At 38.5% G+C, this 16755-nt stretch overlaps 1 pseudogene; it reads right to left on the bottom strand.

The window, feature by feature from the left end:
- Positions 1 to 6169: 6169 nt before the first annotated feature.
- On the bottom strand, positions 6170 to 6706 carry LOC103089694 (60S ribosomal protein L9 pseudogene; annotated as a pseudogene).
- Between the last annotated feature and the right edge of the window lie 10049 nt (positions 6707 to 16755).

The following is a 16755-nucleotide window of genomic DNA, read 5'->3' as shown; positions in this document are numbered from 1 at the left end:
TTAAAAGACAAAACAACCCTAGGGACTTCCCTGGTGGTGCAGTGGTTAAGAATCTGCCTGCCAGTGCAGGGTACATGGGTTCAAGCCCTGGTCTGGGAAGATCCCACATGCCACAGAGCAACTAAGCCCGTGCGCCACAACTGCTGAGCCTGCGCTCTAGAGCCCGCGAGCCACAGCTACTGAAGCACATGCGCTTACAGCCTGTGTTCCTCAACAAGAGAAGCCACTGCAATGAGAAGCCCGCGCACCTCAACGAAGAGTAGCCCCCGCTTGCCACAACTAGAGAAAGCCTGCATGCAAAAGCGAAGACCCAACACAGCCAAAAAAAAAAAAGACAAAACAACCCAGTTTTAGGGCTACTATCCTACACAGGCCACAGGGATACAGGTAGTTGTAGGGTTTTCCGAGGCAGTGAACAAGAGCAGTCTATTTCAGGACAACCGAAGGCCCTCTGTGCGCGGCTGACTGGCATTCTCTAACTGGGTCTTCGTTGCCTTGAAACTCGGCCTGCTGCTGCTCCTCTGAGATAGAATGTGTATTCACAAATGAGGCGCTCCATTAGTCATGGTGCATTTCCTGGGCCCTGGAGACATGGGCATGACATCACCAAGGGCCAATTAAAAAAGGCTTCTCTGTCACACAAGCCCCTGAACCTCTTTAGAGGTCTGTATGGAGTGTGTGTTCTGTTCCTAGCCCTCAGGGTGTGAATTGAGACGGCCTTCCTCATCCAGCCATATTCTGGGCACAGAAGTCTAGCTTCCAGACCCGAGAGGCCAGGATAAGTTTGAAAATTTGCAGAGCTGGAGGCAGATTCCCATTTAGTATTTTTTTCCAGGGCTCAGGTTTTTATTCCCAGTTTTCCACTCTTAATGACGTTGTTACTTTATGTGGGAAAGGGAGGGTGGTGAAAGATGCTGTCTGCGTTACGTAAAAGACACTTGGCAGTTAGAATTTCTGGATAAGTATAGGTTGGTAACATAACAAAATCGGAAGCATATTTTGCCATTTTGTTACATGGCTTTTGTGTGTAGCTTAACATCATAAAACAACATCTTTTAACAGTAAAGGCTCCTGGCAAAATTAGTGTGGCTTAGAATAGGGCAATTACCAAAGGAACTTTACTAAGGGGGATTAGTCACTCATTAAATCTTTTATCTTCAGGAAGAAAAGAAACTTCTTTTTTTTCTATTCTTTTTTCTTAGAATTTAAGCATTTTAGGTATACCCCATGCCACACCCCCTCTTCCTAATTTATATATGTACTTATTTATGAAAATGACTTGTGGAATTTAGTTTCAGATATAACTGTTCATTCTATGTACCAGAAAGTTTATTGAAAGACTTGTTTTCTAATTGGTAATAGCTCAGTCTCTTGCTAACAAGCCATAATTGTAAAATTCCCTCTTTAAAAATTATTCAAGGAAACAGGCTCAGGACTCAACGTGAGATTACACGGGACAGACTTTTATAGTTTAATCCAGGGATTGAACCAAAAACTTGTGTTTTCCAGTCATCACTGGCAATCTACGGTTGAATGAGAATGATTCCTTTAGTATTTTTTCATGTTTGAATTCTTTTTAATGAAGTCTAAGAGAAATTACTAGACACAGACATTTTTGTGAGTATTATGTTATCTGTGGCTACCCTAAACCACAGAGCATGCCACCCCTACAGCTTAAAAAAAATATCCTTTTTTCTGCAAAGATAAAGATGATTATTATTTTTTTAAATGGTAGAGGCTTTTATTTTAAGAATCACTTGAAAGTGTATGAATTTATTCCTATTTCCCAAGAACAAATATAGCAGTAATTAAAGGAATTTCCTCTAGAACTGTGCAATATACTATAAAAGAGGACACCTTTTAGCATTTCAGAGATTCCCCCCCTTAAAGATCTCTATGCAGTTTAAAACATTAATTATTAAAATTTCTAAACATCTCTGGTATTTTTAATGGTATATGTGTGTGTGTGTGTGTGTGTGTGTGTGTGTGTGTGTGTGTGTGTGTATATATTTAGATTTTACAGGTGAGGAAACCGAGGTACAGAAAGATTGAATCTGCTACCTTGTGTCATTCATAGAAGCAGATATTGAATGCATAAATCATTCTTACCGAAACCCTTAAGAAGATATTCCTCTGTGTCTTTACATAAAATTGTTCTTGTTTTCCTTTGCTAGCTTCCAAGCTTTGCCTCGTTAACAACAAATTTTGTATTCCACAACCCTTTTGACGGTCGACAGATGAGCAGGTTAGCCTGGGCAGACTGGAGCAAGCCTGGAGAGGGGCCAGTTACCACAGGCGTAAAGGTGTGGGGCTGGGGCTCTGGGAGATCTCCTGCCTTACTCTTGGCAGAGGACTCAATTCTCCTCAACCCCATCCCCCAATTTCTCACACCTGAACTAATATTTTGCCACGTCTCAGAGGGTTGTCATGAACACTGATGAGTTTAATGCCGAAAAAAATGCTTCAAGCCTTTTGCAAAAAAGGTCTGTCTTATATAAGTACACAATTAGTATTGGCCACAGCACCGGTCACAAGCCTCTTGAGTGGGCAGTAGGCACCCTTGGATGAAGTTAACCAGATGCTTGTTTTAGTGAGGACAGACTCTGGAATGAGGTCTGCTGCTGCCTTGAGAGGACACGTCTGGTTTGAAACGTTGAAAGCCAGGTGATCCTTTTAGCAGCTACGCAGTAATGTCTCTTCACTGCTTCTGTTTCTTGCTAATTTGGGGAGCAGCAGATGCCTCCCTCGGAATCCCTCCCAGAGTGCTGGCATGCCACGCTGATCTTCTCACTAAGCCCTAAACTTTTGCCTCAGAAGAGAAGTCTCGAAAGGTTAGTCCAGAATATGACAGCGAGAAGTTGTGAGAGATAGTCTGATTGGTTTATGAAAAGGTAAGGATGAGTCATGTCACTCCTAAAGGCACTGGCATCCATTTATTACACCAAAGCAAACACTGAAAGAAGGAAGCCTTTAGTCTCATTAAGGAACCCAGACAAAAATCCCACTTAATCCATCTTGCTTTTCCTTTTCCTCTAACTCAGCTGGTGTGCAGGTGTAGGGCAGCTTGGCAGAAGCTTTGAACATTTGGAAAACGGAGTCATTACTGAAAGTCACTGACACACACTTCCCTTGGAATGCTGCTGATGTCATGGAAAACTGGGACCTTAGCAGTAACCCCTAACAACCAGAGCTACAGTAAACAGTAAATGTTACCTCCACCAAGGCATTGGTTTTTAAAGAGTTTTAACAGGCTAGGGCTTGCCAGCCACAACTCATAAAAATGTTCTTATAATTTTACCCTGCTCTCTAAAAGCACTGGATAACTGCTGAGGTTTCTCTGCCACTCGGGTATGCAAAGCCAAATTCACGTCAGCTTCAAGGTTCACTATTCAGAATTTACAACACTTCTTTTCCATTCCTCTTCATACCCCCTGCCATGCTCACAGGATTAGGCCTGGGAGATTCTTTTTCAAAGAAGTCTCTTGTCTTACTGAGTTGCCTCCATTTCTGGTGATGGGTTGAATCTGTGTGCTAGGTTTTGCCTAGTGTTTTATTGGCCTAGCGGTTAACCCAGTCTGGTTAATTTGTAGCCCTTGATCAATAGGTTATATTCCAACCAATTTGAAATAGTTGGGCAAAGTGACACCCTGTAGTTCAAACACTGAACTAGGTGCATAGCAAGAGAACAAGCAGCACGTGCTGTCGTATAGAGTTGTTGAGAATGGTTGCTGTCAACAGTTTAAAAAAGGAAAAGAAGACATAGAAACCAAGAGATCGGGAGGAATTTTCTCCCATGATTGGCTTTTTTTTTTTAGGAGAGAGGTTAGAGGAATATTACTATGTAAACCAAACCCAGCATGGCTTCTTTTAGGCCTGTCCACAAGGTGGGAAGAAGAATGCTTGTGCAAGGCATTGTCAAGGTGACCATATAACTTACCGTCCAAACTGGATACTTTGGAGAGTGAAGGGGCTCTACTAATAATTACTCTGGCACAGTGGGAGTAAAGCTGGACTGTCCCAAGCAAAGCAGGAATATGGTCATCTCCATCACTGTGTTAAGACCCACCCAGCCCAAGCCCTTTGAGGAGGCAGCCTTCACAATGCCAGAGAGAGTGGACCCATTCATGCAACCTGGGTTGTCTCAGTTCCAAGAAAACAAGTCCACTCTTAGAATTAGTGGCCTAGATAGGGAACTCTTACTGCAAGATTTCCCCTTAGTTAAAACCTCAAGTAGAGTAAACTTGAACTCAGTCTTTATTTACCCAGTTTTGAATATGACTTTTATTGCCATAGACCAGTGGTTCTTAAAATGTGATGAGATACCTGAGGGTCCCCAGAGATCCTTTCAAGAGATCTGTGAGGGTGAACTTTTTTCATCATAATATTAAGGCATTATTTGCCTTTTTCATTCTCATTTTCTCACAAGCGTACAGTGGAGTTTTCTAGAGGACATGTGAAGTATGATATTTTAATGAAGAGCCAGATTAATGAAGAACCAGATATTGGAATATATTAAGCCAGACATTAAAGAGATCGGCAAGACTGTAAAACAGTGGCACTTGTCTCACTAAATTTTTTCATTTTAGAAAATGCAACTATTTTTCATAAAAATACATTATTTATGTTGAGGTTATAGGTTTATTAGTGTTACTTTTAAACAAATCAACAAATACTTAAAATTATTCAGTTTTGATTTCTTTTTTTTTAGTTTTTAAAAATTTTATTGAAGCATAGTTGATTTACAGTGTTGTTTTAATTTCTTCTGTACAGCAGAGTGAGTCATTATACATACACATATATATATATTCTTTTTCATATTCTTTTCCATTATGGTTTGTCACAGAATATTGAATATAGTTCCCTGTGCTATACAGTAGGACCTTGTTGTTTATCCATACTATATATAATAATTTGCCACTGCTAATCCCAAACTAGAGATTATCATATTAAGCGAAGTAAATCAGAAGGAGAAAGACAAATACCATATGATATCAGTTATATATGGAATCCAAAATACGAGGCAAATCAACATATCTAGGAAACAAAAACAGACTCACAGAGATAGATAACAGACTTGTGGTTGCCAAGGAGGGATGGGGTAGGGGAAGGAAGGAATGGGAGTTCGGGATCATCAGTTTTAACTTCTGATGTGGTCAACGTATCCCTCATAAATAAAAGCTCTATGAGTCCTTAATAGTTTTTAAGAGTATAAATTGGTCCCAGGTGGGAAAGGTTTGAGAATTGCTGCTCTAGACCTTTCTCTCTCCTGAAGGAACATGCTGGTAAATTGAGGTGATAAATTCCCTGTGAGAGAGACCATCTTTATTCATTATCTTATCTACTACAGCTCCCAGCAGAATGCCTTGCCCACTGTTAGTGCTCTTTATAAATATGCATAGATGAGCTCCTGTGACAGCTCTGAAAAGTTACCACATTCTCTCATGTTTGGGTGTTACATTAACATTACTGTTTTTCTTTTAATTGAGGTATAGTTGATGTACACTGTTGCGTGTTTGGGGTTTTTTGTGTGTGTCTTTGTCTTTTGATATTTAATATGTTCCAGTACTTTTTGTTAAATAGTATTATTGATATTTTGACATAACAATAATGATGTCATTCTTTTCCTTCCAAAGTCTTATGTAATAGATCAAATTCTCATATGAAACAAGAATGTTAGATTTAAAAAAAAAAATGAAGAATAATACGAGAACTCATTACTTTTATTTTTTTAACCTACCAATTCTTCTTTATCCTCATCTCAAGTGTCACCTTCTTCAATTAGCCTTCCTGGAACTTCCCAGGCTGGCCTGGTACCCCTCCCATGTGCTTTCTAAGTAACCTTTATTACTGGAAGTGCTACTCTGGTCATGCCATTGACATTTTGGTTTCCCCCAGTTAACTTTGCATGCCTTTATGACAGAAGTACTGTCTTTAATTTCCTTATTCCCAGAATTGAATAGTACTTGGTAAAAGGTAAGCACTAGAGAATCTGTTAAATGAAAATGTGTAGAAGGAAGGAAAAGTTAGCTAATTTAACTAGTTAGTGAAGTGTCCAGTGCCCCACCCCCCTTCCCAAAATAGAGGGTATTTATTGCATCTTTAAAATATCACAAACAGGTCTTAGGAATTATCCAACATCTTGTTTCCATAGCTGGACAACTTTTAGATCTTATTCATCAGTCTGCTGAACTATTCCTTTTTAAAAGGCATAGATATCATTCCCCCAATTTTTCTGATATTTTTAACTATTGTGACTTGCTAAATCAAAGCAGCTGAATTTGACACAAGTTCAGTATAGTTTCCTTCAAGAATTAACTCATCTTTCTGGGCTTGAGATACCCTGTGGATGTTTTTTCCACCCAGGATATTTTAGAGTTCAAAGAGAGACCCATTCTGAATGAAGATATTGATGGGGAGGTGAGCACACATAGACTTCACCTTGTAATGACCCCCAGTGTAACGCCCTCGCTCATGTTCTTTACACAACTACAGATAGTGCCCATCGTGGCCAGTCCTTTGTTTCCCCACCGTACGTCAACCCAGAGCCTCTTCTTTTTCCTTCCAAGGCGACTGAGATCTACATTGATGTGATTGAAGTCCCTCCGCAGGGTTCCTCTGGGGCCCTTCACAGTAACTATGCATCCCTTCAGGGTGATGTTGACATTTCCAGAATGTTGACAGTCTGATTGTTGATAACTGTCTTCATTCTTGCAGTAGATGCAGCAAAGGGAGGTGAGGTATTTTTGTTTTCATTTTTTAATGTCATATTTTAATATGATTTCCATAGTACTGAAAAGAAAATTTTTAGTGGAAGAAACCACAATTTGAGATTACTTTGTTATGACCTTACGTATAAACCAATATACAGGGGTCCCTGCATATCCGTGGATGTGGAACCTGTGGATACAGAGAGCCGACTGTACTGGGGCATTTTATGTAGGGGACTTGAGCATCCGAGGATTTTGCTGTCTATGCGGGGTGTCCTGGAACCAATCCCCTGTGGATGCCAAGGGGCCATATTTCCACCTATCTCTCCACAGTCATGAACTCCTTTTCAGAGTAGGAATCTTTTAAGCCCTTAAAGGTTGGTTACCTTTTTCTGAGAATGTGATATTTCTCAATATCAGAAATTATTTCTTTTGGCAAAAAGGGAAAAATTCCATTTTATATATATATATATATATACACACACACACACACACATACATACATACCACATCTTCTTTATCCACTCATCTGTTTGATGGACACTTAGGTTGCTTCCATATCTTGGCAATTGTAAATAATGCTACTATGAACATAGAGGTGCATGTATTTTTTCGAATTAGTGGGATTTTTGTTTGTTTGTTTGTTTGTTTTGTTTTGTTTTCAGATATATACCCAGAAGTGGAATTGCTGGGTCATATGGTAGTTCTATTTTTAGTTTTTTGAGAAACTTCCATTCTGTTTTCCACAGTGGCTACACCAATTTACATTCCCACCAACAGTGTACGAAGGTTCCCTTTTCTCCGCATCCTCGCCAATGTTTGTTCCTTGTGTTCTTTTTGATGATGTCCATTCTTACAGTTGTGAGGGATAACTCGTTGTGGTTTTGATTTGCATTTCCCTGATGATTAACAGTGTTGACCATCTTTTCATGTGCCTCTTGGCCACCTGCATTTCCTCTTCGGAAAAATGTCTATTCAGGTCTTCTGCCCATTTTTAAATTGGGTTGTATGGGTTGTTGTTTTTTTTTATGTTGAGTTGTGTGAGCTGTTTATATATGTTGGATATTAATCCCTTATCAGTCATATCATTTTCAAATATTTTCTCCCATTCAGTAGGTTCTCTTTTTGTTTTGTTGATGGTTTCCTTTGCTGTGCAAAAGCTTTCAAGTTTAATTAGGTCCCATTTGTTTCTTTTTTTGGATCTGTCTCCTAAAACAAAGGAAATAAAAGCATTCTGCTTGGTTTTAGGTTGAGTCTTTTCTCTGAGTGCTGTTAGTTATATGAGTCTCCAAGTCTCTTTCTTTTCCTTAAGACCTAACACTTAGGATAATTATTTACCAAACTTATGTGTGAATGTTTGATGAGGAAACAGAGAGAGAATATGTCACAGTTCTTATCAAGTCCTCATTTTAAAAGGGTTCAGTGGGGGAATAGTAGTATTTTGTCTGAGATAGAGTCCTAAAGGAACACTGATTTTTTTGGACAGGGCGCTGGCTGGATGGGAATGGGAGAGCTGGATATTTGTCCTGACTTTGCTACTCTCTAAATATTAGTAATGATTTCAGCAGATCACCTTACTTCCCTTTGCTACTCTTAAGTTTCCCCATCTGTAAAATCAGGCTGGATTAGAAGGTCTCAAAGGCCCCTTGCAGATCATCTGATTCTATAGTTTGTTTTGTACTCTGGCAGGATTTCATGTTCTTGACGTTCTTAGTTGACAAGTAAGGTGTGGGAGGAAATGACAGTCTTGAGTAACCAAAATGGATTTGGTCTACCCGTATGCACTAATCCCCAAAAGAAGAAGAAAATGCAAATGAGCCAGGGGCCGAACACGAAAATGGTGACAGTGAGGAGAACATTGAAGCAGACAGCTGAAAGCTTCATTTCCTGGCCCGTCTGCCATGAGAAAGGCTGAGACTGCCAAAGCCTCCAGGCAATCAAGGCCAGAACTTTGGCTCACTCTTATTTTGAACTACCCCCATCCCACACACACAAACCACACAGGAAAATTGTCGCTCTCCCTTCATATTTGTGCATTTTGGCTGCACTCCTATTTATGCCAAGTCCTCACCTAATCCCCTTCCTTCCAGCTGTCACTATATTCTGCCTGTTGCTTTCCGGGCTTTGGAAAGCAGCTGCAATTTTCAGTGGAGGCCCAGGGGCGGTGGCCTTGGCGGTGGGGCGTTGTTAGGGTGTGTGGACTCTGTCGAGCCAACAGTCACTTTTACCTGGTTTATAGGCAGTTTGAGGAGTGTTCTCACTCTCCTTCCTTGGCAAATGTCAGAACTGATGGCTTTAATTTTTTTCCCCCTCCTCCCTCTTTGGGGAGCTTTTCCCCCGCTCTACATTCCTCAGCCTTTTAGTCTGAGAGCGTCCCGTGGAAGATTTGGTTTGTCTGAGGTTCTTTGGCCAGGCTGCTCATCTTCTTTTTCTTTTTTTCCACATAAAACGTATTTATCTATTGGGAGAGCTTAAGATGGATAACCAGAGTTTACAAGCCTAGAAACTTGACCGCTTCTCATCTCTGACGGTATATCCCAAGCTATTAGGTCTCCCAAGGCCCAGAGAGCTCTTGGTCCTTCACTGTCCATCCGGCCTCTAGTTGGAGAGCTAGCTTTGGTGTCCTTTCACCTCTGACTTGTGAGGTTTTCCCATGGAGCTTGTCTGCATACATCTCGTATTGGCTCTTAGTGATGGTAACCGAACAAAGAGACACTTGGTTCTCATCATATTAGAAAGCTGCGCAAGAATCAGGAAATCTGCTTGAAGAATCTTGGCTGAATATAAGGAGAAGCCATGTTATTATAAAGGTTTTAAATCATTCCAGTGTGCACAGACTGACCTTGCTGGCCTGAATATTGAAAGCAGAACAAAACTCCCACCCAGTCATTGTTTTTGGCTGATGAAGAGAGCCTTTTTAGGTACAGTGGGTTGTTCTCTGCCCCTATTTCTGGAAACTGCATCAACTATCTTGCCTTCTACCTAGCAGTGCCAACCCACACTCCTGTTTTCCTTTGTTTTTTTTTAAATAAATTTATTTATTTATCTATATTTGTTTTGGGCTGCGTTGGGTCTTCGTTGCTGCACACGGCCTTTCTCTAGTTGCAGCAAGTGGGAGCTACTCTTTGTTGCAGTGCGTGGGCTTCTTATTGTGGTGGCTTCTCTTGTTGCAGAACATGGGCTCTAGGCGTGCGGGCTTCAGTAGTTGTGGCACGACACACTCCTGTTTATATAAGAGGAACCTCACATAGTTCTCAGAGCCTGGTGAAAAAAAACTCAAAGTGTGTCTGTGTTTGGGTTTGTCTGATGGTTTCTCCTATCTGTATGAATTTTGTATTTTATTTCAAAAAATTTAAATTTTAATTGATGTTAAATTCAAGTAGGCGAGTCTATTTGATAAAATTCTTTGGTGATAGGATCCTGTTTAACTTTATAGGTACTGTATAAAGTCTTTTTATTCATGTTGGGAATATAATACTACAAAGCCATTTTTTCTTTCAGTTCTGCCTGTTTTATTTCAATCCTGGAATTACTTGGCTATATTGTTTCTAATGCACAGCTAACACTTCTGTCACTCATCCTTTCTCCCAGTCCACATTTTTTGCATTGTCTATAATTCATAGAATCATAGTTTGATAAAGCATTAGTACTGGAAGGGTCCTTAGATGTTAACTACCCAAGCTTCATTTTATAGATGAAAAAAGAGCCTACAAAAGTAACAGGATTAGGCCAAGGTCACATACCTGCCAGAGCTTAGGCTCACAAGTGTTTTTCCACTATACTGCTCCAGACTCCATGTGTCAGGAATTTTCCAAAGCACTAGACTAATAATAGCTACTTCAATAGGCAGGAAGTGTATCTTACTGGAAAGGGCAGAGGTTTTGGAGCCAGAGATATTTGGGTTTGAATATCTTGTTCTGCCACCTACTGGCAGGGTAAATTGGGCAAGTAACTAAAGCTTTTAGGGACTCTGTTTCTTCCTCTGTAATATAGGAATAATAATAATAATACTTTAGGGTTATTATGAGTATTGCACTATATGATCTGTATAATGTGCCTGTTATACATATTGTGTTCAACAAATTATTATTATTATAAAAAATCTACTGATCATAGGAAATATCTCATATATATAAATAATAATTTAAAATAGGTATTTTCGGGCTTCCCTGGTGGCGCAGTGGTTGAGAGTCCGCCTGCCGATGCAGGGGACACGGGTTCGTGCCCTGGTCTGGGAAGATCCCGCATGCCGCGGAGCGCCTGGGCCCGTGAGCCGTGACCGCTGAGCCTGCGCGTCCGGAGCCTGTGCTCCGCAATGGGAGAGGCCACAACAGTGAGGGGCCCACGTACCGCAAAAAAAAAATAAGGTATTTTATAATTAGCTATTCTGAGCCGTTCTTATTCAATAGTATTCTCCTAAATTTAGCATTAAAATATGAATGGAGTGAGTTGTCCGGAAATGAATTCCTGAAAGTTATTTATACCATGACAGTGATTCATACATTTCCCTTTTCTTTATAGCTTTCATCTGTACTTAGCTACAGTGTATCTTGTCCAAAAATTTTTGTACATGTTGAACTCACCCTAGGAAGACATCTGGAGTATACTTAGGTTTGGCCCCTGGTTTTCATTTAGCTAAACACTAGGATATAAATCTAGAATATAATCTACATAGAATGTTAAATTCATATTTTTGAGAAGCTTGAGATATTTAGTGTTATTCTGAAACTCTTTGTGTGATGAACAGCTTCGATGTGAAATTATATGTACCTGTTTGGAGTATAGGTTGAAGTTATCTTGTGTTCATCATAAAAGGGCCCAAGATTGTTCTGTTAAAAGGAAGTAGAATTACGTTGTTGAACCCAATAGCATGGGGAGGAGGAATGAGTTAGGAAACAGAAGCTAAGATCGAATTAGCAAAGGCCAGAAGCAACGAAAGAAAGTTTGGAAGCTTCAGAAGGAGTGATTCAGGGGAATTTCAGTTGTGGGCCTCTCAGATTGCATAAATGTCGTTGGCTGACTGGAATGCACTTAAGCTTAAAGTGGATGGAAGGACCTTGAGAAACTAGACAGAAAAAATTTCGCTTCGCTAATAAAGAGAGGGCTTGGGAGAAAGAGCTTTGGCTTAGATTTTAGACAGAAGTTAAGTGCAACTAGAAAGAGGCACTCTGTGCTTTCCTCCATATGGAACCCTTAATTGCTAAGGCACTTTCAAGTTCATGTAATTTGGTCCATAACTATGGTTAGATACATAGACTTTTCTTTCCTTGGTCGCTTTTTCAGTAAGGTGAAAGTTAAAGAGTGCAGCAGTGGTGGAGAGTGGAATGGATATTCCTTGTGCCTGTTCCTACCCACTGTTATATATTAGGTTAAGAGCCTTAGGCCAGCAGTTTCTTAAAGATAAAAGTAGGCGTCAGTTTGGAGGAATATTGGATAATTGAATATGACCAGGAAGTAGAAGGTGCTATTTTGCTATATTTTGGGTTCATCCAGATGGGATCAAACCAGAGGAATTTGGCAAGCATTGGGACTCACCACTTAGAACCACACTGAAATAGTTGTGGTAGCAAAAGAATTTCTCCAGGAGACTTATTCCACTTGAGGCATAACAGCCAGAGATTCCTGGCCCTTGAGGGGAGAGTGCCAAAGCTGATAAATTTTAGAACAATCAACTGAAGTCTATAAACTCAGGAGAAGTAATTCAATTAGATGGTACTGGGACTAAATTGTTTCCATAATTTTCACACAGAAGACATACTATGAGTAAATGTGTCCTATAATCCACTGTTTAGAATTAGCTCCTCCCTAATATTATGTCCTTTCCTTGAGATTTAATATATTGCAGTTTAATAAATGAGAAGATTATAGAAGAATTTAACTTTAAGAACTTGTGTTTGACTTCTTCTGTATTCGTGAAATTCTGACATGTTTAACCTTACCATTTTTTAAGACTTTCTGGAAGAGTTCTTCGTGACCTAAAATTTACCTTCCTGTTTAATCATTCTCTGCTTTTTATACTCTGGTAAAATTAACTACACTTCATCATCATCAGTATTGCTTATCCCTTGTCACCTGACATCTATCCCTGTATTGTCCAATTGTATCCCCTTCAATTGCCCAGTCCCCTGACTTACATACATTAGGTTTTCATTAAATTTAATGGTGAATGAGGAAGTACTTTATATTTTAAACAGCTGACTATTGTAGAGAAAGGCAACACAACAGGAAGGAATTACTGTGACTAAAGAGTCAAACAGGAGACTAAAAATGGGAGCTTTAAAATTTTTAACAGCTTTATTGAATCATAATTGACATCCAATAAAGAGCATATGTTTAATACAATTTGATAAGTTTTAACATATGTATACACCCATGAAGTCATCACCACAATCAAGATAATGAACATGTCCACCATCCCCAAAAGTTTCTGTGTAGCTGTTTTGGTCCATCTCTCTCATCCTTCCCCACCTTACCCTCCTCAAGCAAACCACTCATCTGTTTTTGTCACTATAGATTAGTTTGCATTTTCTAGAGTCTTATATAAATAGAATCATACAGGGTAGACTCTCTTTGGTCTACCTCTTTCACTCAGCTTAATTATTTTGAGATTCATTCATGGTGTTGCACCTATCATTATTTTATTGGTTTTTATTGTTAAGTAGTATTCCATTGTATGCATATAACACAATTTACTTATCCAGTCACCTATTGATGGATATTTTGGGTTCTTTCCAGTTTATGAATATTATAAATAAAGCTACTATGAACATTTGACTACAAGTCATTGAATGGAGGTATGCTTTCTTTTTTCATGGATAAATACCTGAGAGTAGAATGGCTAGATTATGGGATGGTGCATGTTTAGCTTTGTAAGAAACAAACTGTCTTCCAAAGTGGCTGTACCCATTTGCATTTCCCCAGCAATGAAGTAGAGTTCCTGTTGTTCCACATGCTTGCCGGCATTTAATAATGTTGGTACTTTGAATCTTAGCCATTCTAATAGATGTTTAGTGGTATCTCATTATTATTTTAATTTTCAAGTCCCTAATGACAAATGAGGTTGAGCATCTTTTAAAATACTTATTTGTCATCTGTATGTCTTATTTGGTGAGATGTCTATTAAGATCTTTTACCCATTTTTAAATCAGATTGTTTAAGAGTTTTTAGAGTCCCTTGAGTCCCTTGTATATTTTGGATACAAGTCCTGTATCCAGTACGTGTTTTGCAAAGATTTTCTTTCAGTCTGTAGCTTGTCTTTTCATTCTCTTAACAGTGTCTTTTGCTGAGAAGTTTTTAATTTTAATGAAGTCCAGCTTGACAGTTTTTTCTTTCATGGGGAGTGCTTTTGCTGCTATATCCAGAAACTCATGGCCACGCCCAAAGTCACCTAGCTTTTCTCCTATGTTATTGTCTAGAGTTTTATAGTTTTGTGTTTTATATTTAGTTCTATCATCCATTTTGAGTTAATTTTTGTGAAGGGTGTAAGGTAAATGTCTAAATTATTTTTTGTTTTTTTAATGTGGATGTCCAGTTGTTCCAGCACCATTTGTTAAAAAGACGATCCCTTCTACGTTGAATTGCCTTTGGCTCCTTTGTCAAAATTCAGTTAACTATATGTGAGTTATGAACTCTCTACTCTTTTCCATTGATCTAGTTATCCGTTCTTTCACTGAAAACACACTCCCTAGATTACTGTAGCTTTATAGTAAGTCTTGAAGTCGGGTAGTTTCAGTCCTCCATCTTTGTCTTTCTTCAATATTGTGTGGGCTACTGTGGGTCTTTTGCCTTTCCATATAAGCTTTAGAATCAGTTTGTCCATATCCATTAAGTAATTTATTGGGATTTTTATTGGGATTGCATTGAATCTATAGATCGAGTTGGGAAGAATCAACATTTTGAGAATATTGGGTCTTCCTATCCACGGAATATCTCTCCATTTATTTAGATCTTCTTTGAGTTCTTTTGTCAGAGTTTTATAGTTTCCTCCTATAGATTTGTATATACTTTATTAGGTTTACACCTAAGTATTTCTCTCTCTCTGTCTGTCTCTCTGTCTCTCTGTGCCAAGATAAATGGTGTTGTGTTTCTAATTTCAAATTCTAATTGTTCATTGGTGGTATATAAGGAAGCAATTGACTTTCATACATTAACCTTGTATCCTGTCTTCCTTTGGATTAAGTATTTTTTATGATTCCATTTTACATCTTTGATTGTCTTCTTAGCTATAACTTTAGTTGTTTTGGAATTTATAGTGTACATCTTTAACTTATCACAGCTTATCTTTAACTGCTATTATGCCACTTCACATATAGTATAAGAATGTTACAGTAGCTGTATAGTAGTTGTCATATATTTTACTTACACATGTTATACATGTTATGAATCACACAATAAAGTTTTGTTTAAGCAGCCAGTTGTCTTTAAAATATATTTAAATAATAAAATATCATATATATTTACGTACTAGGTACCATTTCCGTTGTTCTTTATTCCTTTGTATAGATCCAGATTTCCATCTGATGTTATTTTCCTTCTGCCTAAAGAACTTACTGTATTATTTCTTGTAGTGTAGGTAAGCTGGTGATGAATTTTTTCAGCTTTTGTATGTCTAAAGAGCTCCTTATTTTACCTTTGTTTTTTGGAAGATAGTTTTGCTGGGAATAGAATTCTTGGTTGACAGTTTTTTTCTTTCAGTTTTTTGAAGTTGTGCTACTGTATTTCTATTTTCATTGTTTCCAGCTAGAAACTGCACTTATCTTTGTTTCTCTGTATATAATGAGTCTTTTTCTCTTGTTCCTTTTAAGGTTTTTTCCTTTCACTGGTTTTGAGAAACTTAATTATGATGTACCTTCATGTAATTTTCTCATGTTTTTTAATGCTTGGGATTTGTTGAGCTTTTTCATATGAAGAGTTATAGTTTTCACCCAATTTGGGAAAATCCTGACCATTATTTTTTCAAAAGCTTTTTCTTCTCTTTTTCTTCTATCCTCCTCCTTGGAGACTCCTACTACACATATAGTAAATCACCTGAAGTTGTCCGCCCCCCGCCCGGCCCATAGCTCACTGATGCTCTTTTCATTTGGCTGATTGTTTTCTGTTTCATTTTAGATAGTTTCTATTGCTGTAGCTTCAAGTTCATTAATTGTTTTTGTCTATTTCTATGTTTACTAGATTCTATTGTTGTGTCTTCACAACTTGTGTCTTCAAGTTCTCCAATGTGTAATCTACCATTAATTCCATCCAGTGTATTTGTCATCTCATATATTGTAGTGTTTATCTCTAAAAGTTTGATTTTGGGTCTTTTTGCTATCTCTAACTTTTCAAACATATGGAATATAGCTATAATAACTATTTTAATATCATTGTCTACTCATTCTAGCATCTGTGTTAGTTCTGAGTCCATTTCAGTGATTGAGTTTTCTCCTTATTATGGGTCTCACTTTGCTGCTTCTATCTATGTCTGGTTATATTTGATTGGATGCCAGACATTGTGAATTTTACCTTCTTGGGTACATTGTGAATTTTACCTTCTTGGGTGCTGTATATTTTTGTATGCCTATAAATATTAAGCTTTGTTTGGGGATGTAGTTGAATTATTTGGAAACAGTTTGATCCTTTTGGATATTGCTTTTAAGTTTTTTGTTTGTTTTTTTGGCAGGACCAGAACCATTTGGTTTAAAGATAATTATTCTCCACTATCAAGGCAAGATCCTTCTGTATACTGTACTCAGTGCTCCATGATTTATGACGTTTCCATTCTGGTTGATGAAGGCAGGCATTACTCCTGGCTTTGTGTGAGTGCCACGCACTCTTCTCTTTACTTCTATCAAATCTTTCTTTCTCCAGCCTCAAGTAATTTCCTCACATGCATGTACTAATCAGTAATCTGCTGAGTATTTGAGGGAGACTCCACAGATCTCTCATGTGAACTCTAGCTGCCTTGTTCTTCCCAGGTCCTAGGTTCCATCTCCTCAACTTGAGTGGACTCCATCTGGGTTTCCTCTCCCTGCATCACAGCCTAGAAATTATTAGTAAGCTGGGGCAGTCA

This window comes from Lipotes vexillifer, unplaced genomic scaffold, assembly GCF_000442215.2.
Source record: "Lipotes vexillifer unplaced genomic scaffold, Lipotes_vexillifer_v1.1 scaffold197, whole genome shotgun sequence".
NCBI lineage: Eukaryota > Metazoa > Chordata > Mammalia > Artiodactyla > Lipotidae > Lipotes > Lipotes vexillifer.
This window is presented reverse-complemented; position numbering and strand designations above follow the sequence as displayed.